At 38.3% G+C, this 11,702-nt stretch overlaps 1 long non-coding RNA gene across 1 annotated transcript in view; it reads right to left on the reverse strand.

Moving 5' to 3' along the window:
• The window catches only part of LOC107722864 (uncharacterized), an 18,801-nt gene extending 7,103 nt beyond the window's left edge, over positions 1-11,698 (reverse strand). Inside the window, exons 1-2 of the long non-coding RNA XR_001637852.1 lie at positions 11,628-11,698; positions 6,746-6,749 (exon numbers count right to left, since the gene is read on the reverse strand). This is a non-coding gene — a long non-coding RNA (uncharacterized LOC107722864). The remainder of the gene's footprint in view (positions 1-6,745; positions 6,750-11,627) is intronic.
• Between the last annotated feature and the right edge of the window lie 4 nt (positions 11,699-11,702).

Here is an 11,702-nt window from a genome sequence, read left to right on the forward strand (position 1 = left end):
TATGGAACTTTTTTTTTTTTAAACATCAATATTTTATTTATAAAGATAAAAAATGCTTTGGAAAGTCAATTTCGGCCAAATATTGTCCTTTAATGGAAAAGGTGCAGTCTAAGTGGAAGAGAGGGGGTAGGCCTAAGCAGAAATGCCTCAGGGTCTGGGAACCACTGATGTAGAACATTCTGTCCTGTGCAACAAGTGATTTATTTTATATTTTCAGGTACAGCGGTTAGTTTGAAATAAAAGTTTGTTTAACAGTGTAAATTGAGTCTCACATTATTTAAACATTATTCAAAAGATTAATGGTGAACATTTTCGACTTTATAAAATGATTCTCTCAAGTCTTGGCGATTGGCCCCTATTAAACAATAAAGAAAGTAAGACATCTTTTTCTTATACATAGTTTAGTAGCCTACTATTCTTTTTGGCAGAATTGATCATTAATCAACTTAATTATTTCCTGGATTTTGTATCACCATAGTCCCTAAATGTATGTACATGCAGGAAATGGGATTCAAATCGAAAACATTTTCCCCCATTTTGTGTCCCCCCCACTTCTCAAACCAAAGTTACACCCTTGACAATATGATTCGTTAAAATGTAGGCTACCTAGGAGCTTACTGCATGAATCCGTGAGTACAGTTTACAAACCCGAGGGAACGGATTGCGAAAGCGTGCGCACGGATTATGAATTTGTGGGTACGGATTCAAAATCCGAAGGTACGGTTTACAAAATCTGAGCGCACGGATTGGAAATTCGTGGGTACGGTTTATTAATCCGTGGGTACGATTTGTTAAACCGAGGGAACAGTTTAAGAATTCGTGAGTACGGTTTATAAACTGAGGGGACGGATTGCAAAACCGTCGCCACGGATTGTTTTTTTTCCTCCTACAGGTGACTTCCCGGGCACCGTAGCCTTTCAATACAAATGTCCGCAAATATTTGCTCAAGTGTAAATGTTTGTAATGTGGTACGTTCTAAACATTATTATTTATAATATATGATTCAGCTTTAGTTAAGTTTTAAGCCTATAGATGACACTTGTGCAAATATAGCCTACAGACTTTATGTAATTTATCTTACAGATGTTCGAGAATATCTGCTGTGGTGTAAATATTCATAACGTATTTCTCCAGTTTAGTATAGCTTTAGCTTATGGGAGCTAAAATATATTTAGCTCAGTTTTGGTCAGCTTATGACACTGCTTATCTAACTGTTATGTGATCTAGTGCACACATTTTAGCTTACGATAGCTAAAATACTGCCTTATCAATGAAGCTTGCATTTGCAAATATTTGCTCAGGTCTAAATGTTTTAATATTTAGGCTATACAAATTATGTCCGTTTGATGGCGTTTGCGAATGTCTCAGGCGCAAATGTTTGAGATGCACTACATAACTACGGTCTATGGCCCATCAACAGATATTTGTCCCGCCTATTGCCAATAAACAGATATACATTGTGCGTCCATTCCCATTAATTGCCCACCCGTTTACTTTGAACATTGTATGCTAACAATTTTTTATTTTTTTATTTTCAGGAATGTGGCTGCATCACCCTCACCTTCACCGGCTCGCACTAGGGCACGCAGGTGTCGTTCAGTTTTCAGTGCGATCGAGAATCATACTGAGTAAGTGCACAGACATTATATTTTACAGATGTAATTTTGTTTACATCATCATAATACAAAAAGTATATAAAAAAAACATATATGGTCTTTATCCATGGCCATTAGTGATTGATAATGATAATTTATTTGTGTCATTAGCAGGAGTAAGTGCACAGACTTAATATTTTACAGATGTAATTTTGTTTCTATCATCATAATACAAAAAGTATATGTACTTGTATGATATTACTGAAACTTGTGTCTTTATGCATGGTCATTAGTTATTGATGATGATGATGATGAAAAACAAAATACAATAGTTTATTGTATTGTGTTGTCCAAGTGTTATCTTTTATTGTGTTATTAAGTTATTCAAACTGTTTTTTTCAGAGAGTGCTGTGTCAACTCTGTGCCAGAACACCAATGCTCAGGCTGCTAAGGCAACTGCAAAGGGACGCAAATATAAATGGACAGATGTCAGCATCAGTGAGATGTACCGCTACATTGGGATCATATTTTACATGGCCATGGTAAAGTTGCCCTCCATCAGGGACTACTGGCGACAGAGCAGTATTTTCACAGTACCTTTTCCAGCTACAGTTATGCCAAGAGATAGATACCGGACAATTTCATGGAATGTGCACATGAGTCACCCAGATGCAGACAAAGAGAATGACAGAAAGAGGGGCACATCTGAACATGATCGTCTGTTCAGGGTTAAACCTCTTATGGAGACTATCCGTCATGCTTGCAATAAACGCATAAACGTTGTTTTCTCAAAAACACAATCACGTACATACATGATGCTCACGTATTATTACACAAATTTCAAGGCATGTCAAAACTTCTCCAAGGCCCCAAAACACCCTTGGACCCCAGAGGGTTAAGTGGTCAGTTTTTGTGTATTTTCAGTGTACGTACACATTAGTTCCTGAGTATCAACACAGGTTCCACACTTTATTTTAAGTGGGCAGTTTTTGTGTATTTTCAGTGCAAGTACACATTAGTTCCTGAGTATCAACACAGGTTCCACACTTTATTTTAAGTGGTCAGTTTTGTGTATTTTCAGTGTAAGTACACATTAGTTCCTGGGTATCAACACAGGTTCCACACTTTATATTAAGTGGTCAGTTTTTGTGTATTTTCAGTGTAAGTACACATAAGTTCCTGGGTATCAACACAGATTCCACACTTTATTTTAAGTGGTCAGTTTTTATGCATTTTCAGTGCAGGTACACATTAGTTCCTGAGTATCAACACAGGTTCCACACTTTATTTTAAGTGGTCAGTTTTTGTGTATTTTCAGTGTAAGTACACATTAGTTCCTGTGTATCAACACATGTTCCGGACCCTTTCTGTTAACACTTTACAATAAGGTTTCATTTGTTAATGTTAGTTAATTGCATTAGTTAACATGAACTAACAATATTCTACAGCATTTATTAAGCTTAGTTAATGTTAATCTCAGCATTTACTAATACATTTTTAAGATCAAAAGTTGTATCTGACAACCTTAGTTAATGTTCTGTGAATTAACATGAACAAGAACATTTTAACTAACATTAACTGAGATTAATACATGCTGTACAAATAGGGGTTTAACGGGACGTGTATTCATACCGAATGGGTAATGGGGCAAATTCCGGTAACACTTTATTTCGATAGTCCACTTTAGACATTCTATTAACAGTAAGTAACTTTGCAACTACATGTCAACTAGCAGTTAGTAGAGTATTAGTAGACTGTCTGCTTAATATCTTCTAACAATTTCTTTGTCAACTTATTCTACTAACCCTAAACCTACCCTAACAGTCTACTCTGAGAGTTAGTAGACATGTAGTTGCAAATTAATGAGAATTAGTTGACATGTAGTTGGCATGTAGTTACAAAGTTACTAGTAGTTATTAGAATGTCTAAAGTGGACTATCGAAATAAAGTGTAACCCAAATTCCAAATGGAAGTGATCATCCCTATGCCCTACTCCCTTGGAAGGGCAGAGCCCTTGAAGTGGGGACTTTGGAGTGAGCAGGGCAAATGTGCGTGCCATTATGAAGTCGTTTGGAATGCACTTGGCAAATACCTTGACTATTAAATGGTTTGAATATCCACAGTATCCATTGAATATGAAGTATCCGCACTCATACTCATATTTAAGCACATGGCAGAAGGCATGAACAATAATGCTTTACATGCGTAAAAACATAAACCTGCCCCCAAAAATTTCACAGAAACTGCAGCGTTGTTACAATTGTAGTTACAATAATGCAATTATGGTGTGTACTTACAAAAGTGTACTTACAAATGTAAGTTCACTAATGTAACTACAGATAGATCACGCAGGTACTTTAAATGTAAGTACAATGTAAATACAGGTAGATACAGCATAAGTACATTGTATCAAATGCTTAATTTGCCATGTAAGTACATAGTTGTTAAGGCCACTTAATATAAAGTGGGACCAACCTTTTTCAACCATTTAGCATTAAACATTTATTCAACGTTGTTTCAACGTTGAAACAACAATTGTCATTATTTCAACCATATTTCAACGTTGAAGGTTGGTCATGTGCCGGCTGGTTTTCAACCGTTCAGCATTAAACGTTGTATCAACGTTGCTTCAATGTTAAAACAACAACTGACCTTATTTCAACCATATTTCAACGTTGAAGGTCGGTCATGTGCCGGCTGAATTGCATCAACATTTATTAAGAACATTAAGAATGTTGGCTACCAACGTTTTTTCATTACAGCTTTGCAGTCGTTTTTGACGAATCTGCTGGAATAGGACGTAAAATAGCTCACATGCACGCGCACATGCCCAGTTAACACGATCCCCAGTTGATCCATAGCACTGGCAGCAGAAATCACACAACAAAACGAAATGTTATCATTTAATATTACAGGGGTCATATGACGTTGCTAAAAAGAACATTATTTTGTGTATTTGGTGTAATGCAATGTGTTTATGCGGTTTAAGGTTAAAAAAACACATTATTTTCCACATACTGTACATTATTGTTGCTCCTCTATGCCCCGCCTTTCTGAAACGCGTCGATTTTTACAAAGCTCATTGTTCTGAAAAGCGAGGTGTACGCTGATTTTTAGGTGTCGTCAATATGTCAGTTTTGTACGTTTAAATGCTGAAAATACGTAAGTATTTGTGCATTTACATGCTGAAAATATATCAGTATTGTACATTTTAGTGCCTGTAAAAAACGTAAAAGTAAATGTAAGTTTTATAGAACCACATTTTACGTAAAATACATACGAATTATCATGAGATCACATTGCACAAGAGCACCTGGAGATTTGGTTTGGTCCTCACACTGCACATAATGAGACCCATTAAATATAATTATACAAAAAAAATATTTAAGAATAGTGTTAATAATATTGCTGCACTTTATTTATTTAGTTTTTATTTTAATAAAATAAAGTGTGGTAATTCTATTATATTTAAAATAAAAAGGGAGTATTAAATTAAAATACAATTATTTTATAGTAAACTTAAAAATAAAATGCTAACATTTACTTTTTTTTTTTAATATATGGATTTTCATCATTTTAAATTCAGCAAGATTTTATTTTGGTGGGTTGCCGGCAAGTCAAGTAAAGTTTATTTGTACACCTTTATGTGTATAGTGCTATACAATACTGATTGTGTCAAAGCAGCTTTACAGTGTAAGATATATATGTATATATACAGTTAGTATATGCGCTGCCAACTGAAGTGCGTCAATGAATGAAATGTCAAAGTTTTGCATTGTGTTTTGAAAACAGCAGCAGATAGCCTAGATTTTTGCTTTCATTTCGAATAGAAATCTTATACAGTATTACAGTTTGTCGATCTAAAATGGTAATTGTGCATTAACAGCTGTAAACCATGTAGATACGCAAATGAGCGGTCTGAACTTATTTACACAGCACTTTTTTCTTTTTTTTCATTTTGGTCTCGCATGCGCACCTGCGTACCACTTATGTGCACCCCTGTATATAATTGTCAGGGTTTGCTTTGGGTTGTGTTGGTGTTCATGTCTTTTGCTTTGTATTCATGCTCTTAGTTTAGGTTCCTGGTTTGTCATGTGCTCCTTGCCCCTTATGTGATCATGTCATGTGATTCCCTGATTATGTTCTGATTGGTTATTTGGTTCATGTGTCATGTTCTCATTAGGTGCGTTCGACTTCATGCAGCACTGCGCAGACCAATCGGCGGCTGACTTGAAGCGGTGCATGCCGGTTAGAAATTTAGTCCGACTTGAACATGCGCCGACGCCACTTCACTGTCACGTGTGGCATCAAAGTACCGCGATAGCGTTTCGAGAGCAGCCGGCTGACTCAGCTGGTGCAGCTTTTTCAGAGCGACTGCAGGAGTGCTGATGACGACACAGCTGTTTCACGATATTAGTATTTAAATAGTATATATTAACGTTGAACTTTATTCTTGAACAGATGGCGCTGTATTAAGCAGTATATAAAAAGTGTTTCTGTTGCTCATGAAAACGTTTCTGAAATGTCTGTGTATTTGACAAATATTACATTTTATTAACTTCATCTGTGATAGAGTATGCAAACACCGCTTGAGCGTCACTAACGGGAGCAGAAAGTGTCCGGCTTGACGTGTCCGTTTTCAACTCCGCCCCTGACTGCAAGCGGCTACTCTCGTTGATCGCCGTCTGTAGCCGTGCTTCAAGTCGAACGCACCTATTGGTTGTCTTAGTCATGTGTCCTGTCTCTCATTGGTTGGTTCTTGTCATGTGACCTATATTGTTTGCTATAAGTAGCCATCATGTTTCCATTGTCTCTCGTTGTGTATTGATGTTCTAACCTGCTGTCAGTGAGTCTAGTCTGTTCATGCCGAATCAAGTCTGTTCACGTCAAGTCTGTTCATGCCAAGTCAAGTCTGTTCAAGTCAAGTCCGTTCAAGTCATGTCAAGTCTCTGTTTGGATTATGTTTGTATTTTGGATTACTTTTTGAATAAACTGCACATGGGTTCTTAAACTCGCCTACAGTGGACTGATGGTTACAATAATACATTTGAATACATGGCTCTATTAAAAAAATGAATAATAATCAAAACAGTAGATGTTCTGTGATTGTAAACTTACATCCAAATTTATTTTTACACTTAAATCGTTACTGTCCTGCACTTCACTGCAATGTAAACTTATTTGCTCCACCAAGGGTATAGTTTTTGGTGCAGATACAACGTAATTTAAAAATAATAAACTACCAATATTTCTCCTGTAGGTGTAGGCATGTGTAGGTTGACTAATTAATGCCTACACAGAAGAAAGCCCTGTCTATGTGCTGCCTCAGTGCAGTTTGTGTCAAGCCATTCCTCAGTCTAGTTATTAGATGAGAAAGAGATTAAATGTAGTTGCAGTAATCACTTTAGAATCCATACAACTGTAGCAGTGGGTGACTATTAATGCTGCTGCGCAGAACTGAGAAATAACTTATCATGGCACAGGTTTTTATACCCCTAAATGTAAAAATGAAAAATCAAGCTGAATTCTTTTTTTTTTTTTTTTGGGAGAAAAAAAAGTTGAAAAGTGTGTTTTCTTATTGTTCTGCTTTCAGTATTGAATAAAAAAAAAAAAAAACCTTATTAACACAATGTACATGGACCCCAATAGCATACGTAAGATGTATGAGTGTTGCTTCTTTTCTCAAATGAATCACTGATCATTTTGCAACCTTTTCACAAGCAACCCTGTGAGTACATGATAATACAGGGCTTCATGTTTTCATCTCCTCACAAGTGGTCTGGACACTTCATGCTACATTAATGAAGCACCAATTATTCAAGGTACTGAGCTAGCCTGCCCTTCCAAGCACATGACATTCCTGAGTGCCAGAACTAATCAGTGCGACATAATTAGCATTCTCAATAAACATCACACTCTTTTTCAGAAAGAGAGAATGCCACACATTCATTCTTTCACCTCTTTGACCCCTCTGGAATTGTTGGGTTCACCCTGATTCTGTTAGGCTGTGTAATTATCCTTGGGTCACTGTTCCTGTTTCCCCCGTGGAGGCTCAGTGGTCTTGGGTTTAGCTGTGCCCTGTGATGCTGCATCAGCAGAGCTTCTAATTATTTATTTTATTTATTTATTTATTTAGTCATTTAGCAGACGCTTTTATCCAAAGCGACTTACAAATGAGGACAATAAAAGCAGTCAAAACTAACAAAAGAGCAACAATATATAAGTGCAAATGACAAGTCTCGGTTAGCCTAACGCAGTACACGTAGCAAGGTGTATATATATATATATATTATACACACACACACATACATATACACACACACGCACAAAGAAAAACAAGTAGATAGAATAGGAAAAAAAAATAGAAAGCTAGTGTTAGTTGATTTTTTTTTAAATAAAAAATAATATAAATAGATATAGTAGAATTAAAATAGAATAGAAAGTGCTAGAGTTAGAGGGTCAAATAAAGGTGGAACAGGTGTGTTTTTAGTCGTTTCTTGAAGATGGTTAAGGACTCAGCTGCTCGGATTGATTTGGGCAGGTCATTCCACCAGGAGGGAACAGTTAGTGAAAAAGTCTGTGAAAGTGATTTTGTGCCTCTTTGAGACGGCACAATAATGCCTCGTTCACTTGCAGAACGCAAGCTTCTAGAGGGCACATAACTCTGAAGTAATGAATTTGGGTAAATGGGTGCAGAGCCAGTGGTGGTTTTGTAGGCAAACAGTAGCCTTGAATTTAATGCGAGCAGCTACTTGGTAGCCAGTGCAAATTGATGAACAGAGGTGTGACATGCGTTCTTTTCGGTTCATTAAAGATTAATCTTGCAGCGGCATTTTGGATTTGTTGTAGAGGTTTGATAGAAGTGGCTGGAAGACCTGCCAAGAGAGCATTGCAATAGTCCAGCCTGGATAGAACAAGAGCTTGAACAAGGAGTTGTGTTGCATGTTCTGAAAGAAAGGGCCTGATCTTCTAATTACCTGCTTACCTATACACTGATTAAACACTGACAATTAATTATTCATGTCCTAATCCTTCTGTGTGTGAGAGAGAAAGAGGGGGACAACTGCCAGTGTTTTCTTTTATTATTTATTTATTTATATGCCATAAGACATTTTTTTCCCTCATTATTAATTAGCTCCTGGGAGCACAGTCCTGTTGAAGGCATAAAAAAGTCCTTTTAATGACCAAGTTCGGCTTTGCTCTTTGCACACCAAAACCAAACCTTTTATCCAGTTTCTCTAGCCCTGTAAAAAAAGAGAGATGCTTGAGACATTTCAGTCCTTTATCTGTCTAATTACAGGGGAACACAGGACTCACACTTGGCCCTAGCAATCCCATAGCCCAGGTTTTACATTCATTACTGTTCGCTGTACTATCAAACATTATGGTGATATAATGTTTAATACTGTGGCAGACTTGAGGACTGCAAGATAGCATCCCCAGTAATTGTCCCTCTTTGTAACTAAGTGTGCTTCATGTTTACCGGTTCCTCAACATGGCAATAGAGCTTCATTTCCACAGCAACAACTGGTGCAGTCCTCAAATGGAGACAAACATATGTGGCCTCATCACCATGACGATATTGGGAAAATAACAAGGACAACAAAAATTGGATAGCCCGTTTATCTAATCAGGGAGGAAGTCTCCAGCAGGATCTCATTTGTGCAGTGCTAAAATGGTTCAGAGCAGAGTGATAAAGCCCAGGTCTCCAAGCTAAGCCAAATAACAGCATCATTGAGGGAGCCATTGCTCCCTTTACATAAGCTTGTATGGATTCATTTTAGAATTTCAAGTCCTGTTCTTCTTTCTTTCTTGTTTTTTAGTGATATAACCCTCTATTTATGTTATTATAAATTGACTTGGTGATACTGTATGTTATTTTATTTTGTGTGTTGATCTCTCACCAAGTAATCAAAGTGACAAATCATCAATTTGCATAAACCTCTCATAATTTTCAGGCGTCTCCAACTAGATACAACAAGATGCCTCAGTAATACACTTACTGACAAGCCACAGTGTTCCATTGTAAACTTATTTGTCAGGATTTTCTCGAGAGATTTTAGCATCCCCTCTCTTCTGGTATCCCTTAGCTTTCCATATTATGCAAGCAGGAACCCATTAGCTGACTAAAATTCACATCTGATTATATACTAAATGCTCTACAGCATCCCATAACAGATTGAGACAGATGAAAATGTTAAAGTTAGATTTGAAGACAGTCTGGTTTTGGTCAGTGAAGATGATTTTGGCGAGTCATCCCACTTTTGCCTGAAGTTTATTTCCAGAGACGCACACTGCATATTACATAAAATAAATTAATGGATTGTGGAAGCAGACCATATTTAAAAGTTATGCTAAGAGAATTTTTAAGCATACTAATTCATTTTCCATAGAGGGGAATGGCACATGCCAATTTAAATAAACGCAATTGAAAAAGGCCTTTCCAGTGACTACAAATTAGATGAGGGACAAATAATTTAATTACCCAATAGATCCACTGAGAAATGAATGTGATTTAAAATACATATACCATCTTTAATCTGATGAAATGAGTGTACACATTTCCGAAGAAATATCTGAAACATCAGATGACTTACCAGCTGTCTGGCCATTGAGTTCAGGTCACCATCTATATCTAAAACCCACATATGCATTAGAGAGAGCAAGAGTGAGAGAGAGAGAAGCAGTGTGTTGAGCATGTTAGTGATTCAAGGAGACACACATGGGCATAACACATACCATGTAGTCTTCAAATAAGCCTGAAGGCCTTTTCCATGGCTTCTGCCAGTGGTTGGTCTGGAACCTAGGTCGGTTGCCATGGTGACTGCTCTGTCCTCTGCTGGCTAGTGGCTCACTGTAGAAGGGCCTTGCATTGTGGCAATGCTGGGTGCCTTCTGGTGCCCGCTTTGGATTCTGGGTTGTGAAGTTCAGAATCGGTGGGGTCTTGCAAACACCTTTGGTGGAGGCCTTGTGCTTGTTAAAGGCCTTCTGTGTCAGGTCATGCAGTTGTTGAATAGGCATTGTGTGGCAGGCCATAATGCCTAAATGGTGACTTACAATAGGATAGAGGTTTTGGAGGAAAAGGCTCTTGAAGCTGGTGTCCTCCTCCATCCCAGGTTCATTGCGAGCTCCGAAGTAAGTTCGTCGAAGTCTGTGGTAGTAAGCATGTGGAGTTTCATACTGGCCCTGTTTGGTGGCTAGGGCAGCGATCAGTCCGTGTTCAGACTCTGGGTTTGAGAATTCCTTTATGATGGCTTGTTTAAGCTGCTGGTAGTTCGATTGGATGTGTCCTGGCTGACGAGCCAGGAAGTGCTGCACCTCTGGGCTAGAGGTGATCCAGAGCAGATAGAGTCTATCTTGGTGGTTCACACTGGTCCAAGACTGCAGGTGAAAGTCAATATCTTGCATGTAAGCATGGACATCATGGTCTCCTGTGAGTTCTGGTGTGAATGTTTCTGGTGTTTCTGGCCATTCGGTTGAGGTCTTTGAGTGTCACTCCATGTGTAATTTCAGAGTTTGTCTGAATTGATCCTTTTCCTTCTGCGGCTGCAGAGGTTTTCAGGAAACTGACTTGTGAAGTGTCAAGCAGAAGGTTTTGGCTCCCCGCTTTGTATCTGTACAGGGGTGAGGGGGTTTGCACTGCTGGCAGTGTGACATGAAGCAGGGTGACTTTTACTTAAGTCCATGCGCAGTCTGTAGGACTGTTTCAGTTCTTTCTGAACCCTGTCAAGCTCCTCTTTAATGTTGCAGAATTGCTGAGTCAGGGTTTGGACTTCAACTCTGGCTGCATGCAGATGGCCTTCTAAGGCCTTAGGTCTAGTGTCTCTCTCATTAAGTTCCACATATGCTGTTTTTAACAGTGACTTTGTGTGAAACAGTTCTCTTTCCAAGTCCTGTCTGATGGCTTTTTCCAGCTGCGCTCGGTGTCCAGCAGCTGTTAGGGCCTCCTGAAGACTGGTGATTTCCTTCTGTTGAGCTATTCTGAAAGGTTCTTTGCATCTGTTCTGTGCTTTCTCTCGTTGAGCAGGTGACAGTTCTCTGCAGAACTCTGTGACTTGCAGTTTCAGCTCATTTACCTCCTGTCTGAGGCCCTTGAGGGTGTGGGCC

Source organism: Sinocyclocheilus rhinocerous, unplaced genomic scaffold (assembly GCF_001515625.1).
Source record: "Sinocyclocheilus rhinocerous isolate Xijiao unplaced genomic scaffold, SAMN03320098_v1.1 scaffold1988, whole genome shotgun sequence".
Classification (NCBI taxonomy): Eukaryota; Metazoa; Chordata; class Actinopteri; order Cypriniformes; family Cyprinidae; genus Sinocyclocheilus; species Sinocyclocheilus rhinocerous.